This window comes from Octopus sinensis, linkage group LG5, assembly GCF_006345805.1.
Source record: "Octopus sinensis linkage group LG5, ASM634580v1, whole genome shotgun sequence".
In the NCBI taxonomy this organism is placed as follows: Eukaryota; Metazoa; Mollusca; class Cephalopoda; order Octopoda; family Octopodidae; genus Octopus; species Octopus sinensis.
In genome coordinates this window covers 115,226,000-115,238,050 of record NC_043001.1, presented here as the reverse complement: position 1 = coordinate 115,238,050, position 12,051 = coordinate 115,226,000, and the positions used below count along the sequence as shown (strand labels likewise).

General features: G+C 36.5%; 1 pseudogene; it reads right to left on the bottom strand.

The window, feature by feature from the left end:
- Window positions 1-807: 807 nt before the first annotated feature.
- Window positions 808-926, bottom strand: LOC115212500 (annotated as a pseudogene).
- Between the last annotated feature and the right edge of the window lie 11,125 nt (window positions 927-12,051).

The window sequence follows — 12,051 nt, the reverse complement described above, 5'->3', positions numbered from 1 at the left end:
TATATATTGTATTGATATATATATATATATTATATATATATATATATAGATATATATATATATATATATATATATATATATATATATATATATATACATATATATATATACATATATATATATATATACACATATACATATATATATATATATACATATATATATATACACATATACATATATATATATATATATATCTATATATATATATATATATAATATATATACATATATATATATATATATATATATATATCTATATATATATATATATATACATATATGGAGAGAAAGAGACAAAAAGAGAAAAACAGAAGAAACGAGAAAAGAAAATCGGACTCTCTCTTTCTTTCATTCTGTTTTTATCTCCTTCTTTATATACATATACACATACACACAAAAAGGCGGCGAGCTGGCAGAACCGTTAGCACGCCGGGCGAAATGCGTAGCCGTATTTCGTCTGTCGTTACGTTCTGAGCTCAAATTCCGCCGAGGTCGACTTTGCCTTTCACCCATTCGGGGTCGATAAATTAAGTACCAGTTACGCACTGGGGTCGATGTAATCGACTTACTTCGTCTGTCTGTCCTTGTTTGTCCCCTCTATGTTTAGCCCTTGCGGGTAATAAAGAAACACACACATATATATATATATGTATACAGGGGTTGGACAAAATAATAGAAATACCTGGCATCATGGCATCATAATTTTGCAATGCTTATAAAACTATCAAAAGCTTTTCTTTTGTTTTTTTCTCTAGTTTCAGCTCAGAGCTGCGGCCATGTTGACGCACTGCCGTTTAGGTGTGACGCTTACAGCACCTACGTTTCCAAAGGGATCATCCATCTAAGTACTAACTTGGCTCGACGTTGCTTAACTTCGGTGATCGGACGAGAATCGATGCTTTCAACGTGATATGGCCGCATTTTGCTTTGTTATAAGTGTTGCTTAATATGTTTTGCTAAAATTTCTGTTTCTTTTCAGATATCATAAGAAAAAGGTAATTAAAATTCATTAAAATGACATATCTATGTCATTTTCTGCGTGTGTGCATACGTTTGTGTGTGTCTATGCGAGAGAGAGAGAGAGAGAGAGAAGGCAGAAAGAAAGAGAGAGCGAGCATATGTGCATGTACGTTTGTATGTATTTATATGGCTGGTTCTCCAGCTACCGACTTCGACGTTGAGAATTCAGTTGTTTGATCAGCTCATTGAATTAACATACAAGGTCAATCACGTGACAAGAGCACAGAACCATAACACAATACCCAGATATAATCAGCGGGATCTCGTGTATAAGAAAGTTGTACAAGTACACTCCATCCGATATAGGTCAAACTAAAATTCAAATTTGAAACCTGATTGTCGTTTCTAAAACTCTTTCTGAAAAAAAATTAAGCTTTGAAATACAACGGTAAGTAAATGTAAGTTGCATACACGAATTTATAAAATGAAACAACCGTTATTTGGATCAGCGTCCTACAGTTTCATATACTTTTATTTATTCAGCGGTGGTTCCATAAAGCTTTTCTCCACGTTCTGACGTCGATACCACGGGATGCTTCGTTTCGGTCTAGCTTGATTAAATGAGTTCATTAACGTATAGGATCTCTGCCGCAAATATCCATATGATGCCTTGATAGGGTTCCATAGTTTTTCAGACACCTGTTGTAATATCCATTAATAATCTCTACACCATGTCACTATCCAGTAGAGATAAAGACATCATATTGCTCATCCACATGGGCCTGGTGAATTTAGATAACAGGAATATTTCAATTCGATTTCATAAAAATATAAACAAAAACATCGCAGGAAAATACGTTAGAAAAATATTTAAATTGTAATTACTATGATTAACTATTTTTTCAAATTTATTCAGGCGGTGTTTTAATTTTAATTATTCAGTGATCCGATTGTATAGTTTATGCAAGTATTAATTAATTCCTGGCGTATTTTGTTTTCTTAACTACATTCATCATAATCTTCTTTTGCCATTCCACCACTTTCTCTCTTACTTCATATTCCTACATTTCGAGTGAATTTTTATCAGATTTTAATTAGCAAATATTTTAGAAATAACGCTTCTGACTATTTTGTTAGTTGTCTCTTAAAAGGTCTTTTTAAAAATTAGTTAAGGAAGTGGAGTGGGGTGGGTGTTCTCCAAATCAGGCATCTTCAAGGCGTTTTATATAGCATAGAACTGTAGTGGTGAGAGTGGTGTTAGGGCAGTAACTCTTTCGATGTTCATTACTCATTCACCGACTCAATACTTTTTTAAAATTTCTCAATCGAGTCTCTTTGCATTCAAAATAAAATCTAATTTTAATTCGATAGATTTAGGCAAGTAAATATATTACCTTGTCTCAGGATAATATGTGGTGTCTTTGAAGGCGGATAATTTTAATAAATAAATAAATTCGTGCAGTTGAATATTCGCACATTATATATGAGTTGACACGTTATTCATCACACACAAAACCCTTTAGTTAAAATGCATGTTATGGTTAGAACATTGGCAGCTATATTAGAAGCCACACACCGATAGTGCAACTTATATTTGCTCTATGGAAAACATATACGTCTACAATTATACCTTTTACGGCTTATGATGTCCATAGAAAAATCCTCTCCTTCAGAACAATCTATCAAACATCTAGCAATGATCTCTAGTATAGGTACCAGATCACATATTTGAAAAGAAGTTGTGTCAATATATTCGACACAAATACGTGATTGATACGTTCTTTTTATCGCGCCTGAACGGATAAAAGGTATAGTTAGCTTCGACAGGAATTGAATTCAAAAGGTAAAGAGCCAGAGCAAATAAGGCGAGGAATTTTGACCGATATTTTAACGATTCCGCCAGTTAGCCCTACCTTGATACATAATATAATAATTCGCTTACTATTTTACTCGAGAAAATTCTATCTATCTATCTATCTATCTATCTATCTATCTATCTATCTATCTATCTATCTATCTATCTATCTATCTATCTATCTATCTATCTATCTATCTATCTATGAGTGAACACTCACACGCACTCATACATACATCTGTACATACATACACAATACATACATGCACACAAACATACATGCATACATACATCGAGACAAAATGTTTAGCCTAATACCTTGCAGCTTTAACTGTCCTAATAAATGCCTCTTTGGTGGTTTTACCATATGGACTTACATGTCATATATTTTGCAATGCTTAGTTGAGTGAATGAGAGAGAAGGGAGAGAAAGAGAGAGAGAGAGAGAGAGAGAGAGAGAAAGAGAGAGAGAAAATGAGAGGGAAAGAAAGAGAGAAGAATCCATTGCTATACTTGGCTCAACAGTGGTTTTGAATCCTGAATTTGTGACTATTTCACGTCTTTTTACATCACCTCACTTTAGCAGTGTCGTTGAGTAAAGTTCATTGACAAACAATGTTACCCACTCTTACAATTTCCCCATGCGCTACATAAAGGCAAAACTGGTTAAAAAAACAATAACAATAACAACAAAACTGTTGTGAATTGATGTGGCGGAAAGTGTGGTGGCACTGCCATAAATACTTACATGAGACCGAGTAAAGTAAGATTGAACGTCTTACCTTCTTATTGCTGCATCATCCATTGGATATAAGAAAAAAAAACGATGTCACAAAAAGCAACTAAGAATGCGCCATATAAAATACAATGATCTGCTTTGATGATTGCAATAATTCGATAAGTATTGCTGAAATTAACATACATACGCATGCAAACAAATTCTAATTTATAGGTCCCTCATAACATCAACTAGATGGTTTACAAGTACAAAAGCTCTCGGAGATTTGATGATGGCTAGGCCTTACATTGGCAAGAAATAAAAAGAAAAATGAATTGAAGAATAATAAAAAAGGACATAAAAAAGGTGATATCACAGCTATAAACAGAGACTAACAGAAGTTACATTGAAATATCACCATGGATACGAATTAAAAGTTTCTTTCTTGCCAGAAAAATCCGCGTGTCTTTATTATTGATCTGATTCTCCGGTCGTTAATCTTGAAATATTCGCTTGATATAGTTTTATGATCAAAGGCGTCTACTGTTTGAAACCATAGTCACTGATGTATCTGTATAATCTACCTCATACAATATCTGTTATTGTTCATCTGTTTTCTTTTCTTTGTGTTTTTACTAAGAAATACTTTTACTTTTCTCTTCTCTGAAATAGTAGACATTCGATCTTTTAATGGGACAGATCAGTGTTTACGAATATGTTATTGTTATTTTTTTGTTTTTGTAGTTGTTGATTATTTCATTTTGTATCATTCATTTTATTTTACTTTATATTTTTTTTATCGTCCATTGACTTCTAGCAACGAGACATGACAGATTGATAACCTACGAGCGACTTTATTCATGATCGATGACTCGATATAATAACTCTATATGTGAGAGTGTCTTTGAAGGTTTATAGTTTCTATAATTCTTTATGGCAGATGTGGGTCTACAGCATCTACAGTACTGTAACCTCTGCGGCTCTGGTGAATTTTGCTGGCTTCTAAAACCTTTATAGATCTGTAGCTTGAATAAGATCTATTAAAGCTTTAACATCAGTAGCCCTATAACCTTTGTAGGTTAAGACGATAAACCAACAGGTTAATAAGATCTTAATACCTATGAATATTTAGTTCTATACTTGCTTTAACATTTGATAGCCTCTAACATTTGATGGCCTTTATACATTTGTAATCCTATTACGTTTTCTAGCACTTCTTAATAGTGTATACAGGGCGTGGAAATGTTAGAAGACTCTGTGTTGCAGAATAAATTCCTTACAGCCATTGATGATAGAACCGGTAATCTAGTGAATGTTGCATAGGCTTGTATCAGATTAGAAATGAAATTAAATGAAATATATATTGATGTGCCTTAAGATGATGTAGATTAGAGAATTAAGATTCTAGTGAGTTTTATCTTCTCTGAGAAAAGCCCTGCTCAAAATCTGAGTCTCTATTTCATTTATTAGTGCCTAAATGTAAATAAACTTTTTTTCTTGGGAGCTGCTACTAACTTTGCTATTTTACTCGATGTTCTGCGTTCAATTCTCAATGAAGTAATTTTGTCTTTCATCCATCCGGAGCCGCTAAAATAAGTTTTCATTCATCAAATCACTTTAATTGACCACATTTCTCTTCAGAATATGAATTCTCGGTGCCAATACAAGGGAAGACATATTCGTAACTGCTATAATCTTTCAAAAGAGACAGCAATGCTACAATAGAATGAATGATGAGGGGAAGTGAGGGACACAGGTTGCATAGTAAAGCGGTTTCTAACATGCCATATTGTAGAGAGCCATAAACATTTCACCAATCAAAATTACACACTTAATGAGGAAAGACAACATTTAATTAAGGTTGATTAAAATAGAATGTAATGAGAACTGTTTCTAATATTTGTCAGTCAGTGCAGTGAAAATCCTGGTAATGGTCAGATTCTACTTATCTGATGATGTCTTATTAAATAGAAACAGCTCCGGAATTCTTCTTGTCCACTAAAGATCAGACTGACTTCCCATTGTACTCAATAATAAATTTTAATTAATTTGAATTCTTTGGTTCTCTGCTCGCTCTTTTACCAAAATGTTAAGATGTTTTGGCCCACAAGATTGCCTTTGGTAGCATCTACTTTAGCATTTTCACAATATCTTGTTTCTTTTCCCTGCTCAACTCACTGCTTTCAAACTTAGTGAAATATGAATTAATGTTGTTGCTTTTTAACTCCAATAGACATATAACCAATAATATTCCTGTATCTTTGTAGTTTTACAGGCAATATATAAGTAAGAACATTATTCAATGTGCCTTTCGCATTTTTATAAATTTTTGGGTATGATTTGAAGAGTTTGTTGTGGCTGCTATTTCTTACAATTTAATACTTTTTTGAATTTCAAATACTTCAATGCTTACCTAAAAATACGTCTGCATATCTGATCGTGTATATATATATATACTTCTAAAAGTTCGGTGTGTGGTAGAGTACAATTTGTTTTTGCTGAACCGTAATTATATAAAGTAACGTTTAAACATACCGTAAATGGTCCTTTTACATACTGAACACTGCTTGGTAAAATTATTAATTACTAATTAATTAATTTTACCCTTATTATTATTGACTATATATATATATATATATATATATATATATGTGTGTGTGTGTGTGTGTGTGTGTACACATATATATACACGTCTGGAATGTTTCATATTTTCATAGTTCAATATTGACTTGTAGCTGTTTTTTCTAACTAGTCCAGTTCTTTCTAGTTCAGGAAAACCTAGGTTTTTCAGATTGCTACTTTGGCATTTAGTTTCGTATAGATGTGTGTCACTAATCATAGTCACATATTTAAAACAATATCCGTATCTATGTATATATGCATTGATATCAGGTTGAGTAAAATGTGAGCAACGTTTTGAATGATGAAGAATTTGTACCGACTTTTGCAGAATTTTGAATAGTAATACAGACATAAATTTGTCCAAATGCATAAATAAATGGATATTTTTTCACCGTTGTTACAATCATCTGAAATGGAACTGTCAAAACGCGATATTCAAGCAATTTTGCTATTCATCTTTAAAAAAGGACCTAAAACAGCTGAAACTGATCGCCATACCAACGAAGCGTTTGACCAGTGAGTGGTCCATTCGAAAATGGTTTAAACGATTTCGCAGTGGAGACCTGAGCCTTGAAGATCGTGCACGTAGTGGACACCCATCTGTCATCGATGACAGTCAATTAAAGATCGTCATTGAGAAAGATCCTCGTAAAACCACTCGAGAACTGGCAAAAAAACTGCCTGCAACCATTTGCATGCGAACGGAAAATAAAAAAATCTCGATAAATGGGTACCAAAAATTTTGAATGAAAATCAGAAAATGCACAGATATGAAATTTGCTTGTTGCTTCTCCCTAACCTAATATTTTTCGACTGTATTGTAACTTGCGATGAAAAGTAGATTCTGTACAATATTAAAAAAAGTTCTTCGCAGTGGTTGCTCCAAAATGAAGCACCGAAACCCTTCCTTAAAACCGAGCTCTTCAAAAAAGTTATGGTGACTGTTTGGTAGTATAGTGCTGGACTCGTCAACTATAACTTCTTAAAACCTGGAAAAACCATTACTGCAGAAACATATTGCCATGAAATTGTCAAAAGGAACGAAAAACTGCTACTCCTTCGTACATGCCTGGTCAACAGAAGAGGGATATATCATTATTCATGACAATGCTCGACCACACGTTTCACTAATGACGCTCCAGAAGTTGAGGGAACTTGGCTACAAAGTTCTTCCCTACCCAGCTTATTCCCCATACCTTTCTCCTACAGACTACCACTTTTTCAAGCAACTTTATGGTTTCCTGCGAGAGGAGTTCAAAAATCAAACTGATGCTTTTATATCGTTTCAAAAGCATATCGCAAACGGAATACCAGTCCAAGCAATTCTTTTCTGAGAGTTTGTGAGAGACCCATGCATTATAGCAATACCGGCCCAAGGAATTCTTTTCTGAGAGTTTGTGAGAGACCCATACATTATAGCGAGAAATGTATCCTAGCTTCACTAGGTGCTCTCAAACCGTACTTTTAGAAACTTCCAACTTCTCTGCAAGTTCTCTAGTTGTGATATTTGAGTTTCCTTCGACTTTTGCCTTCAAAACATCTTCATCCAATTCTGAAGGTCTTCCACTGTGGCTGTCATCTTCCAAGCCAAAGGCTCCTGTTTTAAATTTTGTAAACCACCTTGGAACAGTTGATTAACCTACAGCATCATCCCCATAAACTTCACAAATGTTTTTACACGTATTTGCACCATTTTATTCTTTTTTAAGAAAGAAAAGCATTACAACGCGAATATGAAATTTTTGGTGATCTATTTCAAATGTCAATAAAGGGTAATCCGAATGAAAGATAAATTCATTTTTAGTCAGGCACAAATAAGAGGTGCGCTACCACTTCAAGCAACGTTTCAGATGTTTTCAGTGAAATGTTAAAAGATTTAGCCTAAAAGCGCTCAGAACTTACCAGACAACCTAATAGATGTCCATGAATATTCTTCACTTTGATTTTACCTGAATTATTTTTATACCAATGAACAATATCAGACTTATTATATTTGCACTTGGTTGACATTTTGATGGTAATGATCCAACAATGTGGCTCTTATATTGACAGGGTAGTCTGTCCTACTGATTACTGTCTTGATTGCTTTAGCAAAAGCATTACGTTGGTCACGTTCATAAAGCTTACAACCTTCGACTAACTGTGGCTGGTGATTATAGCTATGAGAACAGATTGCGTTTTCGGGTACTGTCAAAGATTAGAGTATACCATGTCGCTGCAATTGAGATAGAAATGACAAAATTAAATTTCGGCTCATGTCGTTGGCTTCTTATAATAATACGCTAATATAAGGTTTGTTCATAAAATGCCCAGTGAAACTTTGACATATACACCGTCCAATTTTGCGTATTCACAAAATAATTCGGCTATGCAACCTTCAGCAGACAGTTCTATAGAGGTGATTATATAGTTAAAACTTCGAGATTACAGTCAACTATTTCCTTGTAAAAATATGTTGTTGATGCTACAACAATTTAGAAACTTCGAGAGAAAATGACATGGAGTAGAAAATCTATTAATGTAAATATTAGATTAAAAAAGAGAATTTTAGATAGAAAAATTCGAGTATGCAGTTCTGCAGAAAGGCATCAAGTAAGCCTTCAATTTAATGTTCGATTGCTTATCTATCTATCTATCTATCTATCTATCTATCTATCTATCTATCTATCTATCTATCTATCTATCTATCTATCTATCTCTATCTATCTATCTATCTATCAGTCTATCTATCTATATATCTATCTATCTATCTATCTACTCTATCTATCTATCTATCTATCTATTATCTATCAGTCTATCTATCTATTATCTATCTATCTATCTATCTATCTATCTATCTATCTATCAGTCTATCTATCTATCTATCTATCTATCAGTCTATCTATCTATCTATCTATCTATCTATCTATCTATCTATCTATCTATCTATCTATCTATCTATCTATCTATCAGTCTATCTATCTATCTATCTATCTATCTATCGATCTATCTATCTTCTATCTATCTATCTATCTATCTATCTATCAGTCTATCTATCTATTATCTATCAAACACAGAAGACGACAATGAGAAGCACACCAAGCTATCCGTCATCAACCAAAAACCACTCGACACCTGAAAAATACCAAACACTACCATCAACAGCAAAACCAAAGGAACAGAAAAACAAAGAAAACACACACAAACTGATCCCCCATCCTTATACCGCACTCAACACAACCAAACACTCAACAACCAACAACAACGAAAACAACAACACAACCACTTACACAGACATACATAGAAGCCCACAACATACCCCTACCCCCTTCTGATTCCTCAGAAATTTCGTCGGAAGACGAAACCAGTGAGGAATGGCAATAGCTACAAAAAGAGGAGGAAAATAAAGAGCAGACAAAACACAACCAAACCAAATGCAAACACGAACAAAGCAGGGGGAAATACATCTCCCGAAGACATTTCAAAACCCAACGCAAACAACAGCCACACCAACACCACAAAAAACATATACAGCAAACATGCTCACAGCTATAGACACCAAAAACACAAATTTGATGGAAACATTCCAATCAAAAACAAACAACAGAAGATGACATAAAAAAACCACACCCATACACAACACCACCAGACCACATCAAAATAATACACATCTCCAAAAGTCTGCACACCACACACTCAAAGCATTTTCCCAGTGCGGTTGGTAAATGCCAAAAACATTCACAAAGAAACTGTACTGGGATCTTCTCGAGGACAACCAACGGAGGAGAAAGCAAAAAACTTTCGAGCAGTAAGTAACCCTCTGTATCTAATTCATTAGAACTATGATCAAGATTGGTGTGTAATGCGCGTGTAAATATTTTATTAGAAAAGAAAAAATTAAAAAATATTTTTGTTGTTTTTGTAAAATCTCAGAAAATAATTAAAAATTCACATTTTTTATCAAATTATTTTGTTATATTTGTCTATCTATCCAACAAGGGTACCTCTTAAATGACATAAAGTCACATAAGTTAGAAATCATAGCCATAAGCGAGACCAGACTCCACAATCCGCGGGCCTAAAGACCATGTTTGGCGGACAGTTCAACATTTATTTTTCCCCCTTGTCTGCCGAGAATGGGCGGTAGTGGCACCGCGGGTACTTTTTCACAAGAGTCTGGATCTCAATGTAAGGACAATATTCGTAGACCCGGAGGGTAGAATGGTCGTCCTGGATGTCGACGGCAGCATGGGTGCGCTTTTCGGCTCGTATCAGTTTACGCACCGCCTTAACAGGTCGGGCGGATTTCTTTCAACGTCTAGAAGTTTTCTTGGAACGTCTCGTCCTTTACTCTTAGTGGGGGATTGGAATGCTACCTTGGACACGCATGTAGACTACGTGGGTAGAGATAGGAATAGACGGGGATGCAAATGCCTCAGAGACCTGCTCAGACGCTTTCAACTGTCTGACAGGTTTCGACTAGACCACCCGAATGCGCCAACGTGGACATGGAGCAACCGCATCGGGTCGTCGAGATCGTATCTAGATAGGATACTGTGTAGGACAGTAGATAGAGATAGCATAGGATGTCCACAATTCCACATAGTCAGCTACACGGATCACAAACTTGTGACATGTACGCTAGACTTAGGTAAGACACTTAGGCAGGTCCCGGATACTGGAAAACTAAACGCGTCTTTCCCATCGAGACAAGTTTTCAGAGACCGATTAGCACACTAGTAAAGAGGGCTTTGACGGGAGCCATCATCAACAACAATGTGGTTTGCCCTCAAGAGAGCAGTAAAAGCAGAAGCGATTAGGTACAGCAAAGCACTAGCCATAGATAGAAATAGAGTAGAGGGTGAGCTAGTTAAGAAGCTAGAAGAGGCAATTAGAAGCGGCATCGCATCCGACGTTTTGGCGGCGAGGTTGGCCCTCGACCAACACTTCAACGCCAAACACGAAGGATGTGCTGTCAGAGCTAGGATGCGTGCTCTAAGGAACGAAGGTGTTGGAGCCGCGAGAGAGGCCCGGGTGGCAGAGGCGCAACAGGGCAACAAAGCCACCATTCGGTCACTGGTAGATGAACAGGGGCGCGAATTGCTCGAGCCAAGTTAAATGTGTGAGGCCTTTCAGCAGCATTTTGCCCGACTGTTCGGAACGAGTGGAGGGCAAGAACGTAGGTGGACTTCAGTGCCTACCTACATAGCCTACCACGACTCTCGACAAGAAAGGCAGGGTGCTGCGAAGGTGCCATCACGGCGGCGGAAGTGCGGGAAGCGATGGCAGAATGCTCGAGGGACAAATCACCGGGTTTGGATGGTCTACCCTACGAGCTTTACAATTGTATGCCAGACTTGTTTGGAGATCTCTTGGCGGCGGTGTACTGCAACTGGCAGCAAAACGGGAGCATTCCTGGTTTGTGAGCCGAGGAGCCGTAACACTGCTGAAGAAAGATCAAACAAGGGAAATGTAATAGATAACTTAGGCCCATCACTCTGCTTAATGCAGACTTGAAAATTTTGGCCAAGGTGCTAGCCAAGAGGTTGGCGCTTGTCATCGAGAAACTGGTCGACAAGGCGCAAACATGCGCCGTGCCAGGCCGGACCATCCATGACAACCTCCATCTGATGCGCTACATCATAGACAGGGTAGTTAACGAACCTGGCATGGGTGGGGCCCTGATCAACTGGATCAATCAAAAGCCTTTGATAGGGTAGACCATCGATACTTGGAGGCAGTCCTGAGAGCGGCTGGTTTCGGTCCCGTCTTCCGCGGCTGGATAGCTGCCTTGTACAGAGGCATCCGTTCGGTAATTCGCGTAAATGGACATCTATCGAGACCTTTCGACATTGCACGTTCGGTCCGTCAGGGATGCCCCCTCTCGGCGCTTCTATACGTATTGACTCTTGAGC